Source organism: Leucoraja erinacea, chromosome 26 (assembly GCF_028641065.1).
Source record: "Leucoraja erinacea ecotype New England chromosome 26, Leri_hhj_1, whole genome shotgun sequence".
Classification (NCBI taxonomy): Eukaryota; Metazoa; Chordata; class Chondrichthyes; order Rajiformes; family Rajidae; genus Leucoraja; species Leucoraja erinaceus.
In genome coordinates, this window is record NC_073402.1 from 15538023 (window position 1) to 15556171 (window position 18149).

The following is an 18149-nucleotide window of genomic DNA, read 5'->3' on the forward strand; positions in this document are numbered from 1 at the left end:
CAGTGAAATGTAAAAGGCAAATATTTCAAACAGCAAAGAAAAAAAGACTATCTCTCATATCAAAATGTTAACTCTTAAGTAAGAAAGGGATGGAAAAAAAAAGGATTAAGAACATTTCCATTTATGGAATGGAATTATTGATGAAACATAATTACTGCAAATCAACTGATCTTTCATCTCGATGCAAGATGAATGAAACAGCATCTCTTGAGATTAAGTGGTCTAGTCCCTGACCTTAGACACAGCACATATGATGAAAGACTCTCCCAATTGCTTGGCATATGAATTCTCCATCTTAATTCCACAATGATAGTTCTGTCAGCGACTTCCTACACAGTTACAATGAAACACAATCTAACCTTGTGGACCAGTACCCTATCACTCGACAAAGCACATTGTAACTTTCTGGATTCAACATTGTGTTCAACTATTTCAAATAATGATTTTATTATTTCCATTTACAACTCCACTGGACCCACTTTATTTATCTTGCACACTTTCCACCTTCTTTTTCCCTTGCACCATTTTTATTTCTATTTAGCTTTTCCTTTTCTGTCTTCCTTCTTAACTCAGATTTCCCCTTTTTTCTATTCCTCATGGCATTCCTAATACTTTAATAACAATAAAATAGGAGCAAGAGTAGGCCGCTTTGTCTGGCACCTCTCACAGCTTGTCCCAGCTCTGCAGAGAACATACCCAATTTGAACAAATCTCCCAGCAAGCCATGAAACTTAACCCCATTTTGAAGTCCTGACGTCCAATTTAGCCAAGATTAACTCGGGCAAATGTGACTAGCTAAAATGGGGCATCTTGGTTGGCATGGACAAATAGGGCTGAAAAGTCCATGCTATATGTTACGTACTTAACGAATTACCTAAAAATGTTAACATATGAAAATATTGCAACTATTTGAAAACTACAGTATATTACAATATGAATGTTCAATTAATCTACTTTGTTTTGGGTAGAAGAACCATTTGCTAGAAAACTGGTAGGAAGCTCAATATTCCAGCATAAAACTATTTTATCATTCTTCAAAATCAACAAACAGTTGATGTCCCATAAGAAGGACAGCACTGCCAATAGGGCAAACATTGTCAATTATGGACTGATTAGTGCAACTACATTATATGTCCAAGTATTTCTGAGCTATATTTGTTTAAAACTAGGTTCTTTCTGAATTCTGCACAGTCATTTGCTCTGACAAAATATCATGAGGACTATTGCATCTACTTAAGTAAATTTCACCATCTGGCTTTAATTGATTTCTACATTTAAAATTTTGATGTAGCTCCTATTACACCAGACATCAAATGTGATTTACATTGCAATGCAATTTATTTATATACCTTACAGAATGAAGTGTATAAATTTGGAATTTAGTTTTTAATCTGACACTTTCATATTAGTTATGAATAGCTGATTACAATACGAAGGTATAATTGAGGGATGCACGTTATACTGAGATTAATAAACTGTTGAGAGAGATTACCATGCAGCCAAATTAGGGATACTTCAGGTGCTTTAGGCAGTGAAGAACACATAGAGCCATAGAGACATACAACATGGAAACATGCCGTTTAGCCCACCAATATACTGAAAATCAGAAAGTCTAATACCATGGTACTCGTGTGAATGGATGACCCATGGCCGATGTGGACTCAGTAGTCCGATGAGCCTGTTTCTGTGCTGTACCTCTAAACCAAACTGTATTAAACCATTAGAGCATTTATGGATTGGAAGAGCTTGGAGGAAGAGCCAGTAAATAGTTCTTGGGTTAAATGGAAAGGTTGGTCAAAGAGTCTGTTGGTCGGGAGGTATTGCTACTGTGAACTTGCAGCACAAGGAACAGAAGATACTGTGGGACTCACCTTAGTTGGTTCCTTATCTGGCACTGCACAGTGAAAGTTGGCATTCACAGGACTAATCCATGCCAATCTCTCCAAAAATCAGTGTAGATACTTTCTTTCGCAATATCCCTTAACATAACATTACTGGAGAGACACGAATGAACCTGATGATGTTCTGTGTATTTCACTCTATACATAATGCATTTTCAATCAATAATAATCAAGTGCAGCATGTGTAGAATTTGTACATTATCTCTGTGACTGCCTTGGTCTGCCCCAGATAATCCTAGCTCCCCCCCGCAAACCAATGATCTGATGATAGGTTACGGCACAGTGATATAACTAATTGAGCCATTGTATCATAATATCGGAAACCCAGGTTCAATGCTGTCCTCGGATGCTGACTGCTGAGTTTGCATATTCTCCCTGTAACCACATGGTTTCCTCCCACATCTGAAAGTTGTGCAGTTGGTTGTTAGTTACCCCTAGTGTGTAGGTGAGTACATTTGGAGGTAGTTGATGAGAATGGAGAGTCAAAAAAAATGGGGCTATTGTGGTTTATGGTCAACACAGACTCAGTGTGCCAACTGACTTGTTTCTCTACTGTAACTCTCTGTTACTTGACTACTGGAAATGAATAATTATTCTGTGTGAATGTCAAAGAGAGTCAGATGGGAACTGATGATTGTCACATAGAAAAAGTTGCTGGGGTTAGAGAAATAAAGAGAGGAGGAATGGGACCAATGGGCTGCTCTCCAAAGCATGGGACCAATCGGTCAAATGGCCTCCTTCCACATAAAGATGTTTTATAACAAAGGAAAGATGTAAATTAGTTATTTATTTTCTTACATTTTGAACATCTAATTCTCACAATCGTTCAGCACTTTTGCTTGATTTAAATATAAATTTATGAATTATTCCATTTATAATATTCATCTGATTTGAAATCAAATATTTGCTAAATGTTATCATATTCTCAGAATGCCTCAATGCAGTATACCACCAATGATATGTGAGTAGTTTAATTTATAACTGCATGTTATAATGTACTGAGATTAGTTTTGTGACGGTTCACTTTTTCAGTAATCGCAACGTTGCTGAATCAATAAAACCCCTTGAATGAATAATAAAGCTGTTCCCGATTACACTCAGTAAACTGCGATCTCTAAGCAGTGGAGATTGAAAAAGATCAGGGAAGGAAGTTAATGAGGAAACGTAAGGGATTGAATATGCTGGAATCTTGAGCAGTCTGGTGAAAGATCCCAACCCGAAACATCAACTGTCCACTTCTCTATACAGATGTGGCATGACCTAGAGAATTAGTCAATACATCCAAAAAGCCTACCAGATTTGAATAAAACCTGACTTTAATATCCATCCTTGGTAGGTTAATTAGCTTTTTCCTTTACATTTTTTTAATTGTTAAGTACCTCTTCGGTAATTTCCTCTCCTGAAAATATTGACTTGCTTTTATCCATGTCAGCTTTCTGCTGCTCATGATTTGTAGGCATTTAAAGTTGTAGGCTGCTGAGTACAGAGCAGAAAAGTCCAGGTCATTTAACTCAATGTTGAATCCAACAACTGCAACTGTCTTCGGGCAATTTGCTTGAAGCTCATGTTTCACATGCGTAGAGGAAAACTTGTTCTTATAGCCCAACATTGGTACTCCTTGCAATTTGTTGTACAGCCAATGCAGTATTGTCGAGAGGCAATCACTCTTGTGGTGTGGGAAACACAGGATGAAATGCATGCACAGTTAACTCCCACAAGTAGCAATTTGATAATGACCAGATTGACATTCTGGGTATCTAATTCTCACAAAGTCTAAAGTCAACTCTTTAGCCTGATGGAACCATCTGCCTTTTTGCATCACTTTTTTAATATGATACATAGAACATAGAATAATACAGCACAGGAACAGACTCTTTGGCCCACAATGTCTGAGCTGAACACGATGCTAAGAATCTCATCTGACTGTACATGATTAATTTCCTTCCATCCCCAACATGTCCATGTGACCAGCAATAAGGCTCTTAAATTCCACGATAGTATTTGCCTCCACCACCAACCACATCTGCCAGCTCGTTTCAGGCACCCGCCATTGTTTGTCAAAGAGGATTCTCTCGAACCTCTACAGGTGCACAGTAGAAAGCATGCTGACTGGTTGCATTGTGGTTTGGTTCGGCAACTTGAACATCCAGGAGCGGAAAAGAATGCAGAAAGTTGTGACCACTGCCCAGTCCATCATCGGCTCTGACCTCCCCACCATCAAAGGGATCTATCGCAGTCGCTGCCTCAAAAAGGCTGCCAACATCATCGAGGACCCGCACCATCATGGCCACACACTCATCTCCCTGCTGCCATCAGGTAGAAGGTACAGGAGCCTGAAATATGGTACATCCAGGTTCAGGAACAGCTTCTTCCCCACAGCCATCAGGCTATTAAACTCACCATCAAACAAATATATAAACTATAACAGACTATTGCACTTTATCTGTTTATTTATGTGTATATATATGGTCTATGCTGAACTGTTCTTTATTTATGCTTACAGCTGCAGCAAGCAAGAATTTCATTGTCCTATCTGGGACAAATGACAATAAAAGCTCTTGACTCTTGACTCTTGTGTGAAAACCTTGCCCCTCTCACCTGCTGCAGTCCATATTAGATTTTTCCACCCAGAGAAAAAGGTTCTGCATCTATCCTATCTATGGCTCTCATAATTCTATATACTTCTATCAGGTCTCCCCTCAACCTCCGGCGTTCCAGAGAAAACAATTCAAGCTTGTCCAACCTCTCCCTGTAGCTAATATCCTAATCCAATCCAATCCAAGCAGCATTCTGTAAATTGCCCCTAGTGTGTAGAGTGTGGATGTGAAAGCTGGATAACATAGAACAGGTGTGAACAGGTGCCACAGATCGGCGTGGACTTGGTGGGCCGAAGGGCCTGTTTCCATGCTGTATCTTTCAATCATTTAATCAATCAATAAGAAACAAACATTCCAACTTTGAATTTTGTAAAACTTGCTCCTTGGTAGCCAATTTCAACCCAGTAAACTCGAACCTGGCTAGCGTCACAGAACCTGCTGACATCGCGTCATTTAAATCTGGGATCCTTAGGCTCTACGTTACACAGGTACTGCATAAAAGCACTGACCTGCTCGAGACAGTAATATTACATTTAAAGTTAAATTCATTTTACATATATTCCACCTGCTGTTACTGTATATTACATCCTAGAGAGTGAAAAACAAAAACCAATGCAGATGCTGGAAATTGAAAATGCTGAAAAAATATCAACAGGTCAGGCAGCATTTGTGGAAAGAGAAACCGGTCTAATGTTTGAGGTTTCACTCTTCATTCTGCCAAAGGGTCTTTTGACCTAAAGGGATAACTCCCTTTCTCCCTCCATAGATGCTGCATGATATTGTTCCGTGTTTCCAGCATTCTCCACTTTTATTGAGAGGCAGAGAGGTCTCCAGCTCTGAGTTTGCAATCAAATTCAGGCAAGACAGCAAAGGAACCTGCAGAAGCAATGGCAAGCTGTTTAGGAAAACAAATGGAAAGTTTCAAGACTAAATAGAGAAATATCTTTTCAGTTTCATTTTCCACTTCACCAATCAGTGTGCAGTGCAGAATCCGCACCTACTTGGATGTAAGCCGATGGAGCAGAATCCTCAGAAATATTATTCAGATTCAATCCCTGATCTTCAGGGTCTATATGAATTTCTGGCCTAATATATGTAATAAAGGACTGATATAAGGATGGTTGCTACTTTGTGCAACTTGACCTGGTTGGAAAACATATTGAGAAATGCAACATTGACATCTATTGGTGCTATTAAGCATTACACTGTCACTTTCTGACCTTTTTACAATTTTAATCACAAAATGATTTTATTTTATCAATATGCAACTGAAACTCAGCATATCCAGAGGGAAGCACTGTGATGGCAATTTCTGGCTTTTTAGACTTTAGACTTTAGAGATACCGCGCGGAAACAGGCCCTTCGGCCACCGTGTCCGTGCTGACCACCGCTTACACTGGCACTATCCTACACACTTGGGATAATTTACAATTTTACTGGTCAATTAACCCGCAAACTTGTATGTCTTTGACATGTGGGAGGAAACTGGAGCACCCGGAGAAAACCCACGCAGTCATAGGGAGAACGTATAAACTCCATACAGACAGCATCCGTAGTCAGGATCGAACCTGGGTCCCTGCCGCTGTACGGCAGCAACTCAACTGCCGTGCCACTGTGTTACCCGTTCTACATTATTCAGAAAATATTTCCTGGCATTTTCTTGCATCGGTCTACCTTGCCACCATGCCACAAATTCCCCTGATGTCATTCTGCATGCAACACTTCATTTGGAGCAGCGCAGGGGAACTTGTCCTGTGGGTGCTGATGAGACAACATGGTCAACGCTATGAAGAGAAATATTTTCCTTCAGTCCGTCCAGAGTCCATGACTCCTTGTGGGTGCAGTAGAATTTCCAGAGAATGGTCTAACCTTTGATCTTATACCTAAGCTATAATGTTGTGAAAGCACACTTTACCTATGTTTTGAAAAAAATGTACTCAGTGATGCACAGCCATATATTTACTTTTGAGCCAATTTATTCCATTGCCCCCTTCCCAGAAATGAAGGATCCTTGAAAATTCTCACAACTGGAGCAAATTGTTCAGCCAATTTAGCCTAAGAGAAATTTCCACTTGGTTCCCATGGGCAACATAGTATCTGAAGTCAGAAGAATATGTTCCGGGATTCTGGCAATGGCTTATCATAAACAATCATTCGGAGGAGTTCAGAAGTACCCAAGGGACCTTTGATCTTCAGCTCTCTCCCACTGTAAAGGAATGGGAGAGCACCATGACTATTGTGCCGAGATCAAGACTTCAACATTAGGAAGAGCTCTCCTTCAAACTTCCAGCCATTTCCCATTTCTCATGGACCGTTTCCAGGACTTTGTCACATAGAAGTGTTGTATTTACCCACAAAAATGACTGTACGATGTTTAAAAATGTAAGCTGTTCCTTGCTCTAAATCTACCAATCCCTCCCGTCCCTTCATCATTAAGGATTATTGTCCCATATAAAGGATTCTACATGATAAATGTAAGTTGCTGCTTGAACAGGTATTGACTAATGTGCATAGTTTAGGATTTTGATCATAATCTTCAAAGTGATTCTGTCAATGGGGATCATTCAGAAATTCTGATGGATATCTTCCATTCTTATACTTTGGCTCGCCCTTCTGGAAATAGTATCCAATCTGAGTGAGTGTGCACTTACATGCAAGAGTGGCGTCACCCACATCAACACACACAAACAGGGCAGGTTGCTAGGCACCTGTGGAATATTTCCAATAGGGCTACGCTCAAACTATGCACACAACACCACTGATGCATGCATGGAATCCATTGACACAGGTGGTTTGTGACAGGTACAGGTCAACTGATCCTGGAGGTAATGGTGTCCTCCACAAGCCGGCATCTCCTTCAAAGCTGACATTTACTGCCCGTTCTAATTACCCTTGAGAAGATGGCAGTGAATCACCTTCCTGAACTCCTGGAGTTCTTCTGTTGAAGACACTCCCAAAAGCATTGTTAGATAGAACATTTCAAGATTTAAATACAGTGGCAAAGGTCTTCCATTTACAAATCCTGAAGCTGTGTTACCTGGAGAGTAATGTGCACGTGATAATATCCCCACCTGTTTGTGATCTTGCTCTTCCAGGTGGCAGAGGTCACAGGGTTAGGAAGTGCTTTTTACTAGCTGTTCCACTGTACCATCCAAATTGGCAGCAGGACTTCAGGAAAGTGCTTGAAACACTCAGCAGGTCAGGCAGCATCTGTGGAAAGAAAAAAATACTGATTAGGTCTTTAACCTACTTCAGCACATTGTCTTACTCCAGCACATCATTTTCTTAAAAAAGGGACACAAAATGCTGGAGTAACTCAGAAGTGCAGAAGAAGGGTCTCCACCCAAAACTTTACATACCCATCTGAGCCACTGAGTTACTCCAGCACTTTGGGTCTTTTTTCAAGAAAATAAAATCTTGATTGAATCATCTCTGTAAGCCTGGTTCCAATGAAGTCCACAGATTTTTTGATTTTAGTAAGTGTTAACCATTGTTCGATATTTAAGATATATGCATAGCAGAGACACATATAAGGAAAATATATGGATGTAGAAATTTCTCCACACTCCGTCAACTTTAAGAGTTGTCTGAAAGAAATATGGTGCTGGAATGGCTCAACCCAATTGGGAACTCAACTTTGACATTTTTATGCAGGATTTTCATTCACACTCGTACCTATTTTTCAGTGTAAAACACTCTCAATCGGCATCAACATCAGTGTAAGTCACAAAACTCATCACATGTGATTCTTCAAATGTCATCAATCTGAAAGATGACTGTCTTCATCTGCACATTGAACAACCAGTTTTAATTAACATCATTTTCCACAAAACCAGATCACTGAACGGAGCAGAGTATTTCCCCTCATTCCTACACTCATCTCTGATCCCCGAGTCCCTCATTTCCCTTGCATTCTCCCCTCTTTCCACTTTCCCCTGTTGCCTTCCACCTATACTCCTCCCTTAGGTTTTACATTTCACTCCTCTCCTCTACTTATCTGACATTCTTACATCTCTTTTTCACCTCTCGCCTTTGTCACTTGTTCCGCCTATCTGCCCATTAACCCCCACTCTGTCACTTGCCAGGTATTGTCCCACCCCCTACCTCTCTTTTCTAGCATTTTCCCCCTTACTACAATCAATCTGAAGAAGGGTCCTGACCCAAAATGTCCAGTCCTTCCACAGATGTTGCCTGACCTACTGAGTTCCTCCAGGACTTTGTGTTTTGCTCACGATTCCAGCATCTACCATTCCTCGTATCGTCAAGGAAGGAGAGTTCATTCACTTTTTCTGCAACTAACACAAATTGGAAGTGCGGAGATTTGTCTGCAATGCAAGATTCCTTCGAGCGCAAGGTGCCTGGTGCACACTGGTCAAATTACTGCTTATAGAAACCTGCCTGACAACTACCAGCTGGTAGCCACAAATGCTGGAGTAACTCAGCGGGAAAGACAGCATCCTGGGAGAGAAGGAACGGGCGACGTTTTGGGTCGAGACTCTTCTTCAGACTGAGAATGACCAGAGAGGAAGTGTCTAGGTATGAAGAAGGGTCTCGAACATCACCCATCCATTTTCTCCAGAGATGCTGCTTGTCCCACTGAGTTACTCCAGCATTTGTGTCTATCTTCGATTTAAACCAGCACCTGCAGTTCTTTCTTACACGGGCTGTACCTGCTGGCTGTGCCTGACTGTCAGCGTTAAAGGGTCTCTTTGCAGAAAGAACGTAGCTCCTACAGAAGATAGACAAAAAGTATATCTGTAGTGTGAGATTCAAAAATCACAAATGCTCTTGAGACAAATTCAGACAAAGAAGTGTTTTTATTAATTTCATATTCTGCAGAATAGGTGCCTCTCCTCTGATGTCCCCTAGAGGCACACAGAAGATGGAGATGCTTTCTATCTTTATACAGTTCATTTCATTATTATCACATTCTCATCCCTCCCCATTGAGCTTCTTCCAATCATAACATAAAGCCCTGTTTCCCACGAGAACGTCTGGGAACGCCCACCTAACGTCAAAGACACCTCCCCTATCATGCATCGCATGTGCATTTAAATTAGGCATCTTGTCATAGTGGGTGTGCGTACATATTCATGTAATCTCATCAAGCATGCGTAGTTGAGCGTGACTTCGTGTCCCTTTCCCCTTCGTTCTAATTTCTTTACTATCTCCTGCTGAAGTCTTTCTACTGCTACTTTTTATCTAGAATTTCTCTCTGTTCTTATATCGTTACTTTCTAATCTACTAGCAGTCTGGTTTTCTGCCTTATTTCTTTCTAAGTTATTTTTATATCCCTAGTCTAAATCAACCATGCCTGCTAACTCTTTCCTCACAATCCATCCTTTTCTTTTTGCTACGCACCCTTGATTTACACTATCTCCTTTTCTAATGCTAGCAGAAGTTTCTTCACCTCCCTATCCTCCTCTCGTAGGTCATACTGTGGTCTGAGGGCCATTATGGTGGCTGCACTGTTCTTCGTCAGGGCTGTTTCTATCAATCGCTGAGCCAATCCCCGTACGCAGGGAATGATACAACATCCGAACAAACACAGTAACCCCACCATGACTATCACTGATGTTAGGGCAGATGTAAAGATGTGCTTCCATTTCCCAAACCAGGAGTCTAGAAACCCGGTCCAGGAGGTGTCAACTCCAGAGTTCTCAGCCAATTCGATAGACAGAGAGGTGAGCCCTGCTAGGGCTCTTGACACTGACCCATCCGGAGCAGTGTTGTTGGGGATGAATGTGCAACATTGTTCGCCAAACATTACACACACCCCTCCCTTCGCAGCCAGTAGCATGTCCAAGGCCATGCGATTTTGCCAGGCCATTTGGCTGGTAGCTGTCAGTTGTTCCGCTAATCCTTCAACTGCATCTCGAGTGTAATTTATAAAGCGTTGTTGATTGTAGTATAACTAGTTGATCCAGTCCACATTTTTATTAATTGTGGACCACCAGAAGAGTATGGACTCAAAGCCCGCAGCTATCTGATTTCTGGCTTTAAATTCATCGGGTACCCCTCTTGGCACCCCTATCGCATCTATATAGATGTGTGTGTCGAATGATCCTCTCACCTTTCTCTTTTGTCGTCGGCTTCCTTTATTGAGTTCTACAGCATGTTCTACTGCTATGGTGAAGGGCATCATCAGTTGTATGAGGGTACAGGTTCCCGTCCATGACCCTGGTAACCGGGGCCACAGGGTATTCTCCCCGCACCACCACCAGACATCGGCTCTACTGACTATCTGCTTGTTCAGCCAGGAGCTATTGAACAGTGGCCCCTGTTCCTCAGCCGTTATGTTATACGTCTGATTGCAGTTGAGCACCTCCCCCATGTCCTGTCCCTCTGGGTTATTTCTTGTATAGCACTCAAACCCCTCCTCCCCAAAAGGAATGGTAAATGGAGGAGGTCGAGGATCTTCCCTTCGGCCCTTCGTATTGTTGTTGCTGGTCGGAAATAGGTAATGATAACTCTGGCATATCTCATTTTTTTGTAAGAGGGGATTCGTGAATAGCTGCAGTATATATGTCATAGCCCTAGGTGTTCTATCCCAATTCAGGGGAAATGGTACTGGGACCAGCTGAGGCCTAGCTCCAGCGCAGGCGTAACAATTGGTTTGTTGCATACTTCTGGCTGTGTACATCATCCAGGCAAGCCAGGTGTTGGCTCCTTTTCCCCCTGTTGGTATTCCCTTCTCATATAACTGCCTTAATCCTGTTTCTCCTGCTACTATCATTATCTTCAGCTTCTTAGACTCATTTTCCCTGGTGACATTGCTGACTACTGGTGGTGCTGGTGTTGCCCCGGGATCCCTATTCTGACTGTCATCTATCTTGAACACCTCTCCCCTATCCTCGTATATTACCATCTTCCCATCTCGCTTTACTTCTATCTCAAACTTCAGACATGCGTCCTTCCCTGTTTTATCTGCACATATCCAATACCTACCACTTTCCTGTATCTGAACACTCTGTATGCTCACATATACGCGTCCTGGCAATTTCTCGTTTGGGTTTTGATATACTCTCCACCTATCAGTTTGATAGGTGGTCCGATGCCACCCATATTTTGATGAAGTAAACACCGCGTGCCAATCTTTACAGGGATGGGTGCATACATACATTCTATAGCCGCACCACCTTTTTCCTTTACATACATTAAATGGGATGGTGGTGGACCTTCTATTCTGTGGTATTGTGATTTTTATGCATGTTACATTACTTACAAGTTGGGTAACCACCCAACACACGACCCACCAACACGAAATCTTCATTTTTCCTGCGGGTTCTTGGTAAATATTAAAGTCAATGGTTCTTCTCCTTTGCGCACTGTCCACGGGCTGATATCGTCTGGTGGGGCCTCCACAGGACCCTTAACTCGACTTGCGTGTGTCCACCTTTCTCTTTTGTTCGTACTGCTGTCTCCATGATTAGTAATGCCAAGTAGGGTCCAGTCCACTTAGGTTGCAGCTTTTCTTCTTTCCACGTTTTTTATTAATACCCAGTCTCCAGCCTTGACTGAGTGAATTGGAAAGTCCAGTGGTGGGCTCTGGGCCAGCAATCCTTTAATTTTTAGTTCTGTAAGAGATTGGGACACTGCCAGTAAATAGTTCCTCAGGAACACATCGTTCCCTTGTATTGTTGGGACCCCTTCTATCTTCCCTAAGTATGGGAGCCCGAATAACATTTCATATGGTGATATCCCTATGTCTTTTCGAGGTGCCGTTCGGATTCTCAACAGGGCTATCGGGAGGCACTTAGTCCAGGGGAGTCTCGTTTCCTCTATCAACTTGGTAATTTGGGTCTTTAAGGTGCCATTCATTCTTTCCACCTTTCCTGAGCTCTGGGGATGCCATGGTGTATGCAATTTCCATTCTATTCCCAGTGCTTCACATATCATTTCATGTGTTTTTGAGGCAAAATGGGTCCCTCTATCTGAGTCTATTGTTTCCACAATCCCATATCTGGGTATAATTTGTTCTAATAATATCTTGGCTACCGCCTGTGCGGTGGTGGCAGTTGCCGTGGGGAATGCCTCTACCCATCTGGTGAAATGGTCCACTACCACTAACAGGTACTTCCATGTTCGTACCCGGGGCAGCTCGGTAAAATCTATCTGTATTCTTTGGAAGGGCCTAACTGCTAATGGTTGTCCTCCACCTGGGACTGCTCTCATGATTTTCTTATTAATTCGCTGACGTATCACACAGCCCCTTATGACCTGTTTGGCCATGGTAAACATCCCACAGCAAGCGTAGGTTCTGAGGAGGGTGTCACAGAGGGCTTGTGTTCCCCAATGGCTTTGTCCATGTAATCTCCCTAATAACTCCCTCATTATTTCTTTGTTCAATAGCTGCTTTCCATTTGGTGTCCACCATTTCCCATTTGAAGTACGCTGAGCCCCCATTTCTTTCATATTTTCCTGTTCTTTCTCACTAAAGATAGGTATCTTTTCCTCTGGTTCCCTTAACGGTATTAGTGACTTCATTTCTACCATCTGTTCTGTGGCTGCTCTTTTTGCAACCTCATCCACTGCCCTATTTCCTCTGGCCTCCAGGGTGTTACCCTTCTGATGCCCTGCCACATGTGCTATGGCTATTCGTTCTGGTTTTTGCAAGGCTTCCAGTGCCTGTCCTATCAATTGCCCATGTGCTAGTTCTTTACCTCGAGTTGTTATCATTCCTCGCTCTTTCCAGATCTTCCCAAAGGTGTGTACTACTCCAAAAGCGTATTTTGAATCGGTATATACTGTTCCTTCCTTCCCCTCCAATAATTCCAAAGCTCTCATTAATGCATATAATTCACAAGATTGAGCTGACCAACTACCAGGCAGCCTGCCGCTTTCAATTTCCTCCATAGTTTCCCCGTTCACTATACCGTACCCACTATGTCTTTTTCCATCTATGCACCTGGAGGATCCATCTATGAACCACCGGCTGCCCTCAGCCAGAGGTTGCTCTTCTAAGTCTTCTCTACTTTTTGTCTGTAAATCTATTATTTCACTACAGCAGTGTACTGGGCCCTCTTCCTTGTCACCCTGTTTCTCTGCTGGATACAGGAATTGGGACGGGTTAAGGTTCTTATCCGTAATTATCATCAAATCGTCTTTTTCCATCAGGATGGCCTTAAAAGTCTGGAGTCTGTTAACCATCTGTTGGATTTCTGAGTTAGTATGGTTCTTACTGTGTGTGGTGTAGAAACAACCAGAGTGTCTCCAAAGGTTAATTTCCTACTCTCTTCCACCAATATTGCGGTAGCTGCTACCGCTTGTATGCATCCCGGCCATCCCCTGCAGACTGGATCTAATATTTTTGAGAGGAAGGCCACTGGCTGTCGATTTCCCCCTCTTTTCTGGGTGAGTACCCCTAGTGCCACCCCCTTGTCTGAATTTACAAACAGGTGGAAAGGTTGTTCTACTGAGGGCAGAGCCAACACGGGAGCAGTAATCAAACTGTTCTTTAATTTCCCAAATTTCACCTCCTGTTCTGGAGTCCACTGAACTTTGTCTTTTTTCTTCTCCCAATTTATCATACAGGAATTTTACTTGTCTGGAGTAATCATCTATCCACAGTCGACAGTATTCTATCAATCCCAGGAATTTTCGGATCTCTTTCTTATCCTTTGGTAGTGGTATTCCCGTGATCCCAGCTATCCTTTCGGGGTTTATTCGTCTCTTTCCTCCACTTATCAAATGTCCCAGATATTTTACCTCTTGTTTCACAAATTGAAGCTTGTTACGGGACACTCTTAACCCCTTCCTTCCCAAGAAGTTTAGCAGGCTTATTGTGGCATCCCTCACTTCCATTTCTCTTGCTCCTGACAAAAGGAGGCCATCCACATACTGTAATAGTTGCGTTTCCCCGTGACCTGGGAAATCCTCCAATACCTGCTCTAAAATTTGGCCGAATAAATACATACACCTTGTCTTCAGGTTTAAAGGGTCCTTCCTCCTGGTCCATCTCCGACAGCTTTTACTTTACCTGTTCATAAATAGACTTGTATATCATTATTAACTGTTTCATATACTTTTTAAATTCTATCTGTAACTGTTCCAAACTCGGTCCCTTGCAGGAACTTCTCCATTGTGTCACCTGCTGGTTAGTTTGCATGCAACATTTCTTCAGTGCCAATGGCAGAGCATTACACAAATCTTATTTATTTTAACCTTCAATGTTCCATTTATTCTTTTCATCAAATGAAAACAATCCGTTGTCAAAGCTGATTTCTGTGGGTTTACCAAACCTCTTAATTACCTTATTCAGCATAAACGACACTACAGTGCTCATACCTAAATCGATTCAGACTTACCCTGGACATCTCTTCCAGATGCTGTTTCAGCTGCTTGGTCTGCATTTTAATTTAACTTCTTTGACATGTACTTTTTCCATTTCACCATACAATTTCAAAATTTCCAATCTAGTCTGAACTATATCCTGCCTTTCCCAAGGTCATCATCTGCTGTCTTATATTCTGAAGTATTTCTCTCTCTTCACTTGTGGAACAAACCAACAAATTGTCCACATCAGCAAATACTTTCTAAGGGAATACCATATAACCATATATCGAACCTGCCTCCACCACCTTCACTGGAAGCTCATTCCACACAGCTACCGCTCTCTGAGTAAAGCTGCCTGGCTCTCCCTCTCTGTCTGTATCTCTGTGTCTGGCTTTCTCTCTCTGTCTGTATCTCTGTGTCTGGCTCTCTCTCTCTCTGGCTGTATCTCTGTGTCTGGCTCTCTCTCTCTGGCTGTATCTCTGTGTTTGGCTCTCTCTCTCTGGCTGTATCTCTGTGTTTCGGTGTCTGTATCTCTCTCTCTCTCTGTTTCTCAACTTGAATGTCTACCATAAAACAACAAACCATAAAAGCTGGTCATGTTTCATCAATTAACTTATTTCCAATTATTTCAATCCATATTCACCATTATTTTAAATGTCCAATTCCTAGTACTAGTAACAATTTTCCAAATTAACTTTACTGACAAGAAATCTAAAAGAACATTGAATCTGAAATCTAAACCAACATCAAGAAACGATTAAAAGAAAATCAAAAGCTGATTTTTACAACTTCCCTTTTTCACGTTACGAGGATACAAAGAGTTAATTTTACAGCTTGTTCGCAATCCAATTTGAACTACAGTGGAAATTTTCGCCCCCGCCACAAGGGGGGGGGGGGGGGGGTCTGTGTTCAATTTTACAACTTGCTCATTCCAACCTTTCATCTTACAACCATTCGTTCCAAACCGGTTTTTACATACAAATCACATTCGTTCCATTCTTCAAATAGATTATTCATTTTATATTTTCTCCCTGTCCTGAACTCTTGTCCCCGGCCTTTGCCGTCTTCTTATCTGCTACTTTCGGGAGTAACTCCCTCATCATCCTGTCTCTCTCTGTTCCTTATTTGCTGTTTTTCTACTGCCTGCAACATAATCTTTACTACTTGTTTTTCACTCCTGTGAAAAGGAATTGATCTAACTGTTCATGTCAGACCTAAAGGATCTTCAAGGAGGCTATTTAACAAACCCCCTCCCCCTCAGGGTCCTCTCCTAGGTACCTCCCTCGGGGGTCTAATTTCAACCAAACTTATCTTCCCCTTCTGCCCTTTGACCCCCCGTCCTGTTGGCCGGGTGATCTTCGTCCACCCCGGCCCCTGTATTCTCTTTCCTTTGGGTATTTTGGCCCCCTCCGGCTCTGCATTTGTCCCAACGGACTATACCTTATCATTGTTGGCTTCTCCAACCCCTGGGTATTTCCTGCCCTCCAGGGTCCAGCATTTGCCCCAACGGACTATTGGGCAGAATGCGGGGATTTGGCCCACAGCCTTTTCCCCTCCCTTTTTCTTAACACCGTGTTTAATTACCTTATTTATCATAATCATATTCTTAATACCATGTTCATCATATTCTCAATACAGTGTTCATCATATCTGCCTTGCCCGTACAAGGTCTTATATATTCTTAATACGTGTTCATCATACCGTGTTCATCATTCTCAAGTGCCCAGGAAGTACTTAATAGTCATTTTCCTACCTGGGTGCCATGCACAGAAATTGCTCGATTGATGTTTCACGATTTGCAACTACTCCCACTTCTTTGCCGAGTCTCTGTGTGGTCCGGATACTACTGCTTAAACAGCTGATGGCAAGCAAGGAGTCTGAGACTGCTGAACTCAGCAGGGTGCACCTTCCCTTCGTCCGTCTACTCCCGTCAGCTGTCTAGAGTATTGGATCCCGGACGAGCCCCCAAGTTGTGAGATTCAAAAATCACAAATGCTCTTGAGACAAATTCAGACAAAGAAGTGTTTTTATTAATTTCATATTCTGCAGAATAGGTGCCTCTCCTCTGATGTCCCCTAGAGGCACACAGAAGATGGAGATGCTTTCTATCTTTATACAGTTCATTTCATTATTATCACATTCTCATCCCTCCCCATTGAGCTTCTTCCAATCATAACATAAAGCCCTGTTTCCCACGAGAACGTCTGGGAACGCCCACCTAACGTCAAAGACACCTCCCCTATCATGCATCGCATGTGCATTTAAATTAGGCATCTTGTCATAGTGGGTGTGCGTACATATTCATGTAATCTCATCAAGCATGCGTAGTTGAGCGTGACTTCGTGTCCCTTTCCCCTTCGTTCTAATTTCTTTACTATCTCCTGCTGAAGTCTTTCTACTGCTACTTTTTATCTAGAATTTCTCTCTGTTCTTATATCGTTACTTTCTAATCTACTAGCAGTCTGGTTTCTGCCTTATTTCTTTCTAAGTTATTTTTCGAAGGGGAAAGGGACACGAAGTCACGCTCAACTATGCATGCTGAAGTCTTTCTACTGCTACTTTTTATCTAGAATTTCTCTCTGTTCTTATATCGTTACTTTCTAATCTACTAGCAGTCTGGTTTCTGCCTTATTTCTTTCTAAGTTATTTTTCTATCCCTAGTCTAAATCAACCATGCCTGCTAACTCTTTCCTCACATGTAGGATCGCAAAGCCTGTGCTTGGTCTCAGCGATGTAGAGATAGGCCTAGTTATTAGTGGTTTTCAGTGAGAAACACCTGCCCCATTGCTTGTAAGGCAAAACTCCGTGCCTCAGGGTCCTTTCTAATTGGTACAGGATATTTGTGAGGGATGATGGACATACCCTTGAATTGCAATTCACTAAGGAGCACCCATAGCTCTTGATGCCCTGCATAAATTACTGGAGATACTGGAGAATCTCTAGATTTCAAAACAGCCTTATCAGTGCTAGACTATGTGCATCCTCTGTCCCTCTGTGGCCAAATGAGCAGAGGAAAAACTATGTGCTAATTTGTTTGTGAGCTCTATTCAATCATGTGTAATGGGAGGATTTTGCAAAAGAAAATGTGGTGCTTTATGGCTGCTGTTGACCCTTTGAACATCATCACTGTCTGAAAGCATCTTCTCAAGTCTGAACATGGTTCCTTTGTGAAATACCTCTTACATTGTTCATAACTTGGAAGTTGTGCATTAGTGACTGTGGCACCTTCACCCACCGCCCCAAGCCAAAATATAGCCGATGAATGTCCACCAGAGATGTTGCCTGTCCTGTTGAGTTACTCTTTTGTGTCCTGCTGAATGAATCTTTTCTGCCTGGTGTTCCCCTATCATCTTTCTCTTCTGCCCTCCCCTCCCCA